Here is a 12,039-nt window from a genome sequence, read left to right as displayed (position 1 = left end):
AACAATACAGCATTTGTGGACCAGTGTGTCAGTCTAAGGTCACAAGTCAGCATTTTTGTCAAGCAAGTATACATTTTTTTCCCTTCCAGTTGTCTATTTTTTTAACTTTATATTATACTGACTTTTTGACCATTGCTGTTTTTTTATTAGTTTTGCTGCATATACAGCTTTTGTGAAAATTACTCAGCTAGGATTCCTGAAAGGAATTGCACATCCTTAAGACTTTTATGAACACTGTTTTTTTCATTTCTCTTCACTGCACCATATGAAAATAATATTTTTAACCATTTTAAACAGTATGCATTGTTTGCATATAGTACTTAAAAGTATTAGTGTAACAGTGTGCTGCCACAACAACTTTTATACCAGTTTTCTTAGACCATCGGTAACTCTTATTAAGTAATTAGATCCCACAGAGATCATTTCCCTACAGGCCACCTTCTTCAGTCTGACAACTTCATCTCTGGTGTCCACTATCAAGTCCCACGGTTGATGTCAAGAGATGTCCCAACTGCTTTAAGACCACAGCTTTTAGCAGCCACTTCCACAACTGAGATCTTGAACAGGATTCATTGGACTCAATGTCCCTGAGCTCAATCTGCACAAGGCAGTTCTTTCTGAGGTAGGAGTTGACCTCATCGCAAATGTAAGTCTCGGACAGAAGATACCTGGAAATCCTAACTGCTCGTCTAGGCTTCCCTGGGCAATCTGGCCTATGGCCCTTGCTTTGTATCCAACTCACCACCAAGATGTTTATCAGTTGACAGCTCTGCCCCACTCTTCACCCGAGTGTCCAAAACATTTGGTCTCAGGTCAGATGACATAACTACAAAGTTTATCATCAACCATTGGCCCAGAGTGCTCTGGTGCCAGTTACGGTGCACAGACATAAACAGCTGCCAGAGTTTTCCTCCCTGCAGCTTGTAGACAAATTGAAGCAACCCTCTCGTCAACTGGAGAGAATTGCAACTGCCCAGCCATCAGCTGGAGGCTTGTCAGTATCCTTTCTGAGGTCTTTCACACATGGGAACTCCAGAGTAGGAGAGAGACCGCCCCGATCAAAAAGTTTAGTTCTAGAACCCATTCTATGTGTGGAAATAACACCAATTATATATAGCTGGTACCTTTCCACCTCCTGCACCAGCTTGGGTTCCTTACCTGCCAGAAAGGTAATATTCTAAGTTCCCAAAGCCAGTCTCCATTGCCAGCGTCTAGCCCATTTAGGTCATTTCTGTCTGTGTCTGCTACTACACTGGTATTGCACCCGGCCTTCACCCTTCATCTTGCAGGTGGTGAGCCCACAAGAGGGCTCCATATTATCATCATTTCAGGATGAGTCCAGCCAGGTTATGTGGGTTGCCTGAACACCACCTCCAAGCCTGACTTCTGTAGTGGGTCCCGGTAACCCTATCTATCCCAGGTAGGGTACACTGTTGATTAATTAGCACGTTTGTGAGGGTCGTTATGTATTGTACTTTGTCTGACATTTCATCCCAAACCTCTTTGCCAAGGGAGACTTTACCAGAAGCACAAAGCCCCACACACCTTTAACTGTGAGTGTCACTATGGTGCACAAGTCCCACTACCTTTTCAAGGTGACAGTCCAGGGTGGGGACATCTAATAATACTCATGTTAAATACAGTATACTATATTTCCTTGAGAGGATGCCACAATTTAATATATGACAACTAGGGGGCTCCGCCCCCTGCTCGCTTCGCTCGCCAGCCCCTGGTCTTGGGTAACCCGAAATAGATTTGAAAGAGATTATTGTCGGCGCCTGCGCCTTTCGTACTTTCCCGCGCCTTCCGTACTATCTTTGTGGACCTGTGGGGCCTCCGTAGCCTCTTCCGTTTGACTCTGAGGTGCAGCGCAGAATCCTCTTTTTTGTGTGGCTGTGTCGTTAGTCGTTAGCTATGGGCGCATTGTTGCTTCATTTCTCATTCATGTTAGTTGAGCTGTTTCGTTTTTGGGCCGTGACTCCTTCGTTTGCGGTGGATAAGACTTCGCTTGCGGTTTATGAGACGCGCGCTGTAGGCGTATGCACAGTATGTCTCATGGTCCCATCGCCGTGTACCTGCGTCCATATCCGGTTTATTCTCAGTTAGTAATACGGACGTTCACATAAATCCCAAAGGCGTTATATTGGAACTTTTTTTTTTTACTGTATTTTTATATACTTAAGTAATCCCCAAGGGGAAATAGTCTTTTCACATGACCTTTGGGGGTCAGAGCTCAGTGTCAACCTTTGTACAGTGCCCCTGAAGCACTTTCCGAGATCATTTGGGATCTTCTGGGGACTTTCTAGGAAGGTCACTCATCTAATGGTTCAGTGACATTTAGGTTTGCACAAGATAAATAAACTTGTGCACATGTCTACTTGTACTTGCACGTTCTCCATTCCTGATAATAAAGGAGGAAACTGAAAAGCCCGACCATAAGGGCTAAACTGATGTAGGTCTTCCAACTTTCAGTCACTGTCTTGCCATTTTTTATTTATTTTTTAACTCTAAAAAGGACGTTCTGATAATATATTTTATTAGAAACTGTTGTTAATGCATGCTTGACTACTGACTAGCAAAGGAATACAACTGCAAGTTTTAATCGATTTGTTTATTAATTTTTGTCCAGGTAACAACTTTTCCCAGTTCTTTTTGATTTAGTTCTTATCCTTTCTCACGCTTACTAAATTAGGATCTTTTTTAATTCAATTCTTCTTGCCATGCTTCTAACACAGTCATCACTAACGCTTGAAATTATAACTGACAATGCCACGGGGAAAATAGGGATGAAGGCATCGCTGGGATTCGAATCCAGGATCTCGTGTTTACTAGACAGGCGCTTTAACCATCTAAGCCACTGCGCCACCCCACACTAATAGTTGTCGGCTTCACGCACCCCAGCGGTGAGATAGGAAGGGTGCGCACATTAACCACATCCATCCATCCATCCATCCATTTTCCAACCCGCTGAATCCAAACACAAGGTCACGGGGGTCTGCTGGAGCCAATCCCAGCCAACACAGGGCACAAGGCAGGGAACCAATCCTGGGCAGGGTGCCAACCCACCGCAGGACACACACAAACACACCCACACACCAAGCACACACTAGGGCCAATTTAGAATCGCCAATCCACCTAACCTGCATGTCTTTGGACTGTGGGAGGAAACCGGAGCGCCCGGAGGAAACCCACGCAGACACGGGGAGAACATGCAAACTCCACGCAGGGAGGACCCGGGAAGCGAACCCGGGTCCCCAGGTCTCCCAACTGCGAGGCAGCAGCGCTACCCACTGCGCCACCGTGCCGCCCATTAACCACAGATAAAGACAAATTTATTAAGCGTAAACGTAATAAACGTATACCAGGGCGTTTGAAGCTATTGTATTTGGCTCAAAACAAGGAAACCATTACCATATTTTAATAAGAATCAAAATTCAGTGTTAATTAAAATTGAATCTTAATTAAATTCTTCTTAAAGCATGTTTAATTAACTGCGGTGGGTTGGCACCCTGCCCAGGATTGGTTCCCTGCCTCGTGCCCTGTGTTGGCTGGGATTGGCTCCAGCAGACCCCCGTGACCCTGTGTTCGGATTCAGCGGGTTGGAAAATGGATGGATGGATGGATGTTTAATTAATCCGTTTAATTTTACTGCATAAATGAGTTATATACAAATCAACGATTAAATAATACAATGATCTCCCGGCGACTTCCTGTATTTCTGTATAGGATCTGCATGCTCTCCCCGTGATGAAGTATTTTTCAGGTAATAAACCTGACCTCTTGTGATAAGTATGTGAGAGCGAAACTGGTGGATTATATTTAAAAGAAAATGACCAAGCTGTACGCCTGAAGCCGAGAATCAACCGGAAAGGGAGGTGTATGTACCCGAACTGAATCAATATCCAGATTTAAGATATCTTAAAATCTGTAAAAATTTTAATTTTAAGATATCTCTAAACAGGGTTGTTCTTAGTGTGGTACCTACTAATTCTACTAGATTATTCAGTCCATGTTTTTAATAGTCACGAAGTGCTTGCTCCTGCCAACCGCTTTAAACGGACCCAGTTAAAGGCTTGAACAGCCTGATCACTACGCAAATGCAGGAAACAGGCGCACGGGGGCGATTCTAACATGCAAACTTACTCGATGAAGCGCTGGTAACGGAGGCTTGAAGTTTTTTTTTTTCCCGGGGTCGTGACACAATTGCATCAGTTTGCCTTTGCGACCCGGGTAATGAAGGAAAACTCAAACTGGATTTAAATTACGTTCAGAAATACACAAGAAATAATGTGTCTTGTGGTACGCGCACCCGTGCGTTAAGTGACTAGTCAAAATGACACTGAACAAAACCGATGACACCAACTGCTCCGTTTCCATGTTATGAAGGGCCTGCTGGATTATGTGATGTATTTTCTGCAAAAAGGGAAAGGAAGATTAAAATTATAAAATGCAAATGCAGTCTCTCGTTTGCCATTTATTTTTCAAAGTCTACGCGGAAGAATGCTGCAAAAAAATAAAATAAGATGAAATAACACCATTTGGAATTTCATTTTGAGTCTGAACAGACACCACGACAGACCGATGCAGAGCCTGCATTACTGCGGATGCCGCACCGATCCGCCTGTCGATCTCACGCTCCATTCTTCCCTCACTCGTGAACAAGACCCCGAGATACTTGAACTCCTCCACTTGGGGCAGGATCTCGCTACCAACCCTGAGAGGGCACTCCACCCTTTTCCGGCTGAGGACCATGGTCTCGGATTTGGAGGTGCTGATTCCCATCCCAGCCGCTTCACACTCGGCTGTGAACCGATCCAGAGAGAGCTGAAGATCACGGCCTGATGAAGCAAACAGGACAACATCATCTGCAAAAAGTAGTGACCCAATCCTGAGCCCACCAAACCGGACCCCCTCAACGCCCTGGCTGCGCCTAGAAATTCTGTCCAAAAAAGTTATGAATAATCGGTGACAAAGGGCAGCCCTGGCGGAGTCCAACTCTCACTGGAAACGGGTTCGACTTACTGCCAGCAATGCGGACCAAGCTCTGGCACCTATCGTACAGGGACCGAACAGCCCTTATCAGGGGGGCCAGTACCCCATACTCTCGGAGTACCCCCCACAGGATTCCCCGAGGGACACGGTCGAATGCCTTTTCCAAGTCCACAAAACACATGTAGACTGGTTGGGCAAACTCCCATGCACCCTCCAGGACCCTGCTGAATCCGAGGCTCGACTATCCGACGGACCCTCCTCTCCAGGACCCCTGAATAGACTTTTCCAGGGAGGCTGAGGAGTCTGATCCCTCTATAGTTGGAACACACCCTCCGGTCCCCCTTCTTAAAGAGGGGGACCACCACCCCGGTCTGCCAATCCAGAGGCACTGTCCCTGATATCCATGCGATGTTGCAGAGGCGTGTCAGCCAAGACAGTCCTACAACATCCAGAGCCTTGAGGAACTCCGGGCGTATCTCATCCACCCCCGGGGCCCTGCCACCAAGGAGTTTTTTGACCACCTCGGTGACCTCAGTCCCAGAGATGGGGGAGCCCACCTCTGAGTCCCCAGGCTCTGCTTCCTCATTGGAAGGCATGTTAATGGGATTGAGGAGGTCTTCGAAGTACTCCCCCCACCGACCCACAACGTCCCGAGTCGAGGTCAGCAGCACACCATCCCCACCATATACAGTGTTGACACTGCACTGCTTCCCCTTCCTGAGACGCTGGATGGTGGACCAGAATCTCCTCGAAGCCGTCCGAAAGTCGTTCTCCATGGCCTCCCCAAACTCCTCCCACGCCCGAGTTTTTGCCTCAGCAACCACCAAAGCCGCATTCCGCTTGGCCTGCCGGTACCTATCAGCTGCCTCCAGGGTCCCACAGGACAAAAGGGTCCTGTAGGACTCCTTCTTCAGCTTGACGGCATCCCTCACCGCCGGTGTCCACCAACGGGTTCGGGGATTGCCGCCACGACAGGCACCGACCACCTTACGGCCACAGCTCCGGTCAGCTGCCTCAACAATAGAGGCACGGAACATGGCCCATTCGGACTCAATGTCCCCCACCTCCCTCGGGATGTGGTCGAAGTTCTGCCGGAGGTGGGAGTTGAAGCTACTTCTGACAGGGGGCTCTGCCAGACGTTCCCAGCAGACCCTCACAACACGTTTGGGCCTACCACGCCTGACAGGCATCCTCCCCCACCATCGAAGCCAACTCACCACCAGGTAGTGATCAGTTGACAGCTCCGCCCCTCTCTTCACCCGAGTGTCCAAGACATGTGGCCGCAAGTCCGACGACACGACCACAAAGTCGATCATCGAACTGAGGCCTAGGGTGTCCTGGTGCCAAGTGCACATATGAACACCCCATGCTTGAACATGGTGTTCGTTATGGACAATCCGTGACGAGCACAGAAGTCCAATAACAAAACACCGCTCGGGTTCAGATCGGGGGGGCCATTCCTCCCAATCACGCCCTTCCAGGTCTCACTGTCATTGCCCATGTGAGCATTGAAGTCTCCTAGCAGAACGAGGGAGTCCCCAGAAGGTATGCCCTCTAGCACACCCTCCAGGGACTCCAAAAAGGGTGGGTACTCCGAACTGCTGTTCGGTGCATACGCACAAAGAACAGTTAGGACCCGTCCCCCCACCCGAAGGCGAAGGGAGGCTACCCTCTCGTCCACCGGGGTAAACCCCAATGTACAGGCTCCAAGTTGGGGGGCAATAAGTATACCCACACCTGCTCTGCGCCTCTCACCGGGGGCAACTCCAGAGTGGTACAGAGTCCAGCCCCTCTCAAGGAGATTGGTTCCAGAGTCCAAGCTGTGCATCGAGGTGAGTCCGACTATATCTAGCCGGAACCTCTCAACTTCGCGCACTAGCTCAGGCTCCTTCCCCTTCAGAGAGGTGACATTCCACGTCCCAAGAGCCAGCTTCTGTAGCCGAGGATCGGACCGCCAAGGTCCCCGCCTTCGGCCACCACCCAACTCACACTGCACCCGACCTCCTTGGCCCCTCCCATAGGTGGTGAGCCCATGGGAAGGGGGACCCACGTTGCCTCTTCGGGCTGTGCCCGGCCGAGCCCCATGGGTGCAGGCCCGGCCACCAGGCGCTCGCCATTGAGCCCCACCTCCAGGCCTGGCTCCAGAGAGGGGCCCCGGTGACCCGCGTCCGGGCAAGGGAAAACGCCGTCCAAAATTGTTTTTCTTCATAGGAGGTTTGTTTAACCGCTCTTTGTCTCATCCCTCACCTAGGATCAGTTTGCCTTGGGTGGCCCTACCAGGGGCATAAAGCCTCGGACAACAGAGCTCCTAGGATCATTGGGACACGCAAACCCCTCCACCACGATAAGGTGGCGGTTAAAGGAGGGGCACAGTAAAACAGTCCTAGAAAATCCGGACTACGTAGTCCTGAGGTAGTTAGTATTAATTACAGTGTTTAACATGAGCAGAATTAACCCTCAGTACGTTATAATTTACAGTATTTTACACTGAAGTGAAAAGTTTGTATTTTTGTTTTTTTGAAGTATTATAATAAATTTACTCCACTAAAGATTTCACCACCTACTCCTATAGTTACGACATCTTGCCTGAAGAAGGGGCCTGAGTTGCCTCGAAAGCTTGCATATTGTAATGTCATTTTGCTTGGCTTTTCTCTACATTCATAATGGCTAACACGGTACAACAACCTAGTACTACTTGAATAGGTGTAAAGATATTTTTGAATTGTGTTATTTGTATATTATTGTTTCATATTATGTTTATATTGCTATGTGTATGTGACCAATTAATCATTTCTTTGAAATTACCTTGGGCGGCACGGTGGCGCAGTGGGTAGCGCTGCTGCCTCGCAGTTGGGAGATCTGGGGACCTGGGTTCGATTCCCGGGCCCTCCCTGCGTGGAGTTTGCATGTTCTCCCCGTGTCTGCGTGGGTTTCCTCCGGGTGCTCCGGTTTCCTCCCACAGTCCAAAGACATGCAGGTTAGGTGGATTGGCGATTCTAAATTGGCCCGTGGGTGTGTTTGTGTGTGTCCTGCGGTGGGTTGGCACCCTGCCCGGGTTTGGTTCCTGCCTTGTGCCCTGTGTTGGCTGGGATTGGCTCCGGCGGACCCCCGTGGCCCTGTGTTCGGATTCAGCGGGTTGGAAAATGGATGGATGAAATTACCTTCATTGTGACTAGAATCCCCTTTAATGTCTATAGCTCATCAATCTTAATAATATTCTTATTATTAAGATATTAAGAGCTGTGCACAGTATATGAAATGAAAGCAGAATTGTTGTAGAAGTGTTGTTTTGTGTATATAATGATTACAGTCGTTTAACTTTTAAGTTTGAAAATGAGTAAATCATTAAAGTCAAACTTCTTGATGGGGTCATCTGTTGTTTTGGTGACTTGTTTACTTAGAGTAAGACAAGAATGAAGACAGTGTGGAATGTGGTTAAAGTTAAAGTTTAAAGTAGTGTTCCAGTTCTTTTTATTGTATAATTTTAATTTTTGTTTGCTTTTTTGCAGAACATACAGTACCTCCCATAGCTGGGTTCATTATGTTTTGTAACTATGGTTTTCTTGAGTGGAAAACTAATTTACTTTCTATATGTCTATACTGCAAAGGACACCAAGAATGGAGAAGAAGGGCAGACCAAAAGAAAAATCATGACCACTTATAATATGTAACGTTATATAACGGAAAAAATAACCAAAACTGTTGAGAAACTATAGTGATCACTGTAAGGATAAGACACCAGTTTTAGTTCTGCTTTCTTTGAATCAGAATGGGAGCAGGAAGCTAGTGAGAGAAGTGCTTTACTTGAAGGCTGTTAACCTGGCAGTCCTGCAGCCATTATGTATGAAGATGTGTCAGTGGGACCGATATTGGAAGAGCCTTTAAGATGCTGAATTTAGACACGTATCTTGCACTATTTTTCTGCCCAATTAAAACTTTACATTTGATGAAAGTTACCAAGAGACACACAAGATCATGGTGAGGGAATCCCTTCTGCTTGGTTGCTTAACAAGTGAAGTTAACTCTTGTCCTCCCTTATCAAATTTACAACAGATGGTTGGTGCCTTTTGTAACAAACCACACACAGACATGCAGCAATGTGTCCTGTCAGAATTAAGAAGCCATCACTGAGGTTCCAAAAGTAATATTCACAAAAATTGGTGACATCGTGCTTGCTAATAAAAAGCCCTATCAGCAGCCACATCTCTCTGTTATAATTATAATATTATAATAAAAAAATTCTTGAACTAGACAAGACTTTTTAGCCTGCAATGACACGTGACTTTCTCAGAGAGATACTTTCATGTCCTGCGAGACGAGACTTGGTGCCAAGAGATTTAACCACACCCGGGGCCAGAAATAAATGACAAAGAGTTACATGACAAAGTAGAACGTCGTAAAAAATTAAAAAACGTTGGCGTGGTACACATGCAGAGCAGGTTAGAGCTAATGGAAGTACTAAAAATCGAAAGTCTCAAAAAAAAGGATAGTAAAGATTGCATTAGCGCAAACAAATGGAAATTATTACTTGGTGAAATAACGGAACAGTGAAAAGAGATTGAATATATTGTTTGGCTTTAAACTTTAAAAAGTCGCAGACTTGTAGATCATCTAATTCATGTTGCCATTAGAGAAAAAAAAAGTAGTGTTTCTTCCCAATGAAGAGGCGTATCCATGAGAATTAAAAGATTTGTTGTTTGGCGAAAGTGAAATCCCGTGAGAGAAAATTTCAAGCCCTGCGAGACAAGAGCTTATGCAAAGAGATTTGGAAAAGTCCTGCCCACATAACCACGCACACAGTTCACTCATTTCTCATTTGTGTGAATGCTATTGTTGGACACATTTCTTGTGGAGAGAAAGAAATGATATTCACTCACAGGCAGTTACAGTATATGTTGTGTTGTCACGATGTAATTCAAAACACGGAATCAAAATTCAGTGCGATATTGATGAAAAGGTAAAAGTGAAAGGAGATTGAATATATGGACATAGGTGATATGACAGAAGTACTGTATGTAGATATTGTTTGGCTTTAAACTTTAAGTCGGAGACTTGTAGATCGTCTAATTCGTGTTGCCATCTTTGAAAAGAAGTGTTTCTTCCCAATGAAGAGGCGTATCCGTGAGAATTCAAAGATTTGTTGTTTGGTGAAAGTGAAATCCACATTCGCGACTGGCAGAGACGTGAGGTGGCTGGCGCGTAGCGCAGACTGGGGGGATTGGCATGCAGGGGGCAAACTCCCCTAGTTTATATTAAAACTAAGCTGCTGCCTTCAAGAGCTGTGCTAATGGCTGATTATACGGAATGAAATGCAGTTGTTTATCAGGACCATAAGTGACCCTTTATATTTAATTATTTTTTTTCTGGTGGCACATGGTTCTATATAATTTTGGAACCGAGTTTTATAGAAACCTTATAAACATATTTAGATGTTATTGAACCACTTTTGAATTGGAGTAAAGACCAAACAGTATAAAAGTACAGATGCCTACCTGCAATTTTGTTTTAATTAATTTCCTCTTATAATTAAGTATATTTCTTTTAAGTGACATAGTAATATTCATTGGTGACCATGAAGTGTTTTGAGAGGCTAGTCTTTGGCCACCTGGAAACCAGACCTTCCTCATCATATGACCCTCTCCAGTTTGCCTGAACAGTTCTACTGTGGATGCCATATCGTCTACTCATCATCTGGCCCTGTCCCATGTGGGCAGAAGAGACACTTACGGTAGAGTGCTGTCCATAGACTTCCATTCAGCATTCAGTGTCATCATCCCTTAGAAGCTCATAGGGAAGCTGAGTCTGCCAGGCTTCAGCACTTCTCTATGCAACTGCAGAGAAACCCCAGACAGTGCACATTGGAAACAACACCTCCAACAGCATCGCACTTAGTAGTGGTGTCCCGGGATGTGTACAGCTCTGACACCATCATTATATTTGCTGACACAATGATGGTGGGTCTCATCAGCAATGGGTGTAAGTCATCTAACAGAATGGAGATATGATGATTGGCAAACTAGTGCAAGTGCAATAATCTGTCTCTTAAAGTGGACAAGATGAAAGATACTTTTTTTTTACATCAAATAGGCACATGCTGCCCTCATCTCAGTGCACATTGAGGTCTCTGTTGTGGAACTGCTCAAGAGCAACAAATTCCTTGGTGTGCACCTGGCAGCTGACCTTACTTGGTGAATTAACTCCACATCTATAGCCAAGAAGGTGCAGCAGTGTCTTCACTTGCTTCCGTGACTGAGAAAAGCAAGCCAACCTCTGCCCCTTCTCTCCACATTCTACAGGGTCACCAGTGAGAGCATTTTGACAAGCTATATTACCATTTGGTTTGAGAGCTGCAGTAATTCAGCCACAGGGGATGTACAAACCAGTGTGTTTCTTCGTGACGGTCCCAAGCCCGGATAAATGGGGAGGGTTATGTCAGGAAGGGCATCCAGTGTAAAATTTTGTCAAATCAATATGCAGACAACAATACAAATTTCCATACCAGATTGGTCGAGCACCGGGTTAACAACGACCGCCACCAGTACTGTTAGCCAACAGGGTGCTGGCAGAAATTGGGCTACTGTTGGCCGAAGAAGGAGAAGAAGAGGAAGGAGACGTGTCCGGAGGCAGGAGGAGAGGAGGAAAGTAAAGAGAGTGGAACTGAGGGTAGGAACTCTGAATGTTGGCAGTATGACTGGTAAGGGGAGAGAGTTAGCAGGTATATTGGGATAAGGATGCTAAGGATAGAGCTGCCAGGCAAGAAAGAAAGAGGAAGGCCTAAAAGAAGGTTTATGGATGTGGTGAGAGAGGACATGCAGGTGATGGGTGTAACAGAACAAGATGCAGAGGACAGAAAGATATGGAAGAAGATGATCCGCTGTGGCGACCCCTAACAGGTGCAGCTGAAAGAAGAAGGTTTGAGAGCTGCAGTGTGTCTTGTCTGCCTGTAAGGTCCTACAGCAGATGCACACGGCACTAAAGATAACTGGATCCCCTTTACTCTCCATTAAAAGCATCTTTGTCAAGTGTTGCATCTGTAAAGCCCACAGA

This window comes from Erpetoichthys calabaricus, chromosome 8, assembly GCF_900747795.2.
Source record: "Erpetoichthys calabaricus chromosome 8, fErpCal1.3, whole genome shotgun sequence".
In the NCBI taxonomy this organism is placed as follows: Eukaryota; Metazoa; Chordata; class Cladistia; order Polypteriformes; family Polypteridae; genus Erpetoichthys; species Erpetoichthys calabaricus.
The sequence above is the reverse complement of the archived record's forward strand: the minus strand, read 5'-3'. Positions refer to the sequence as shown.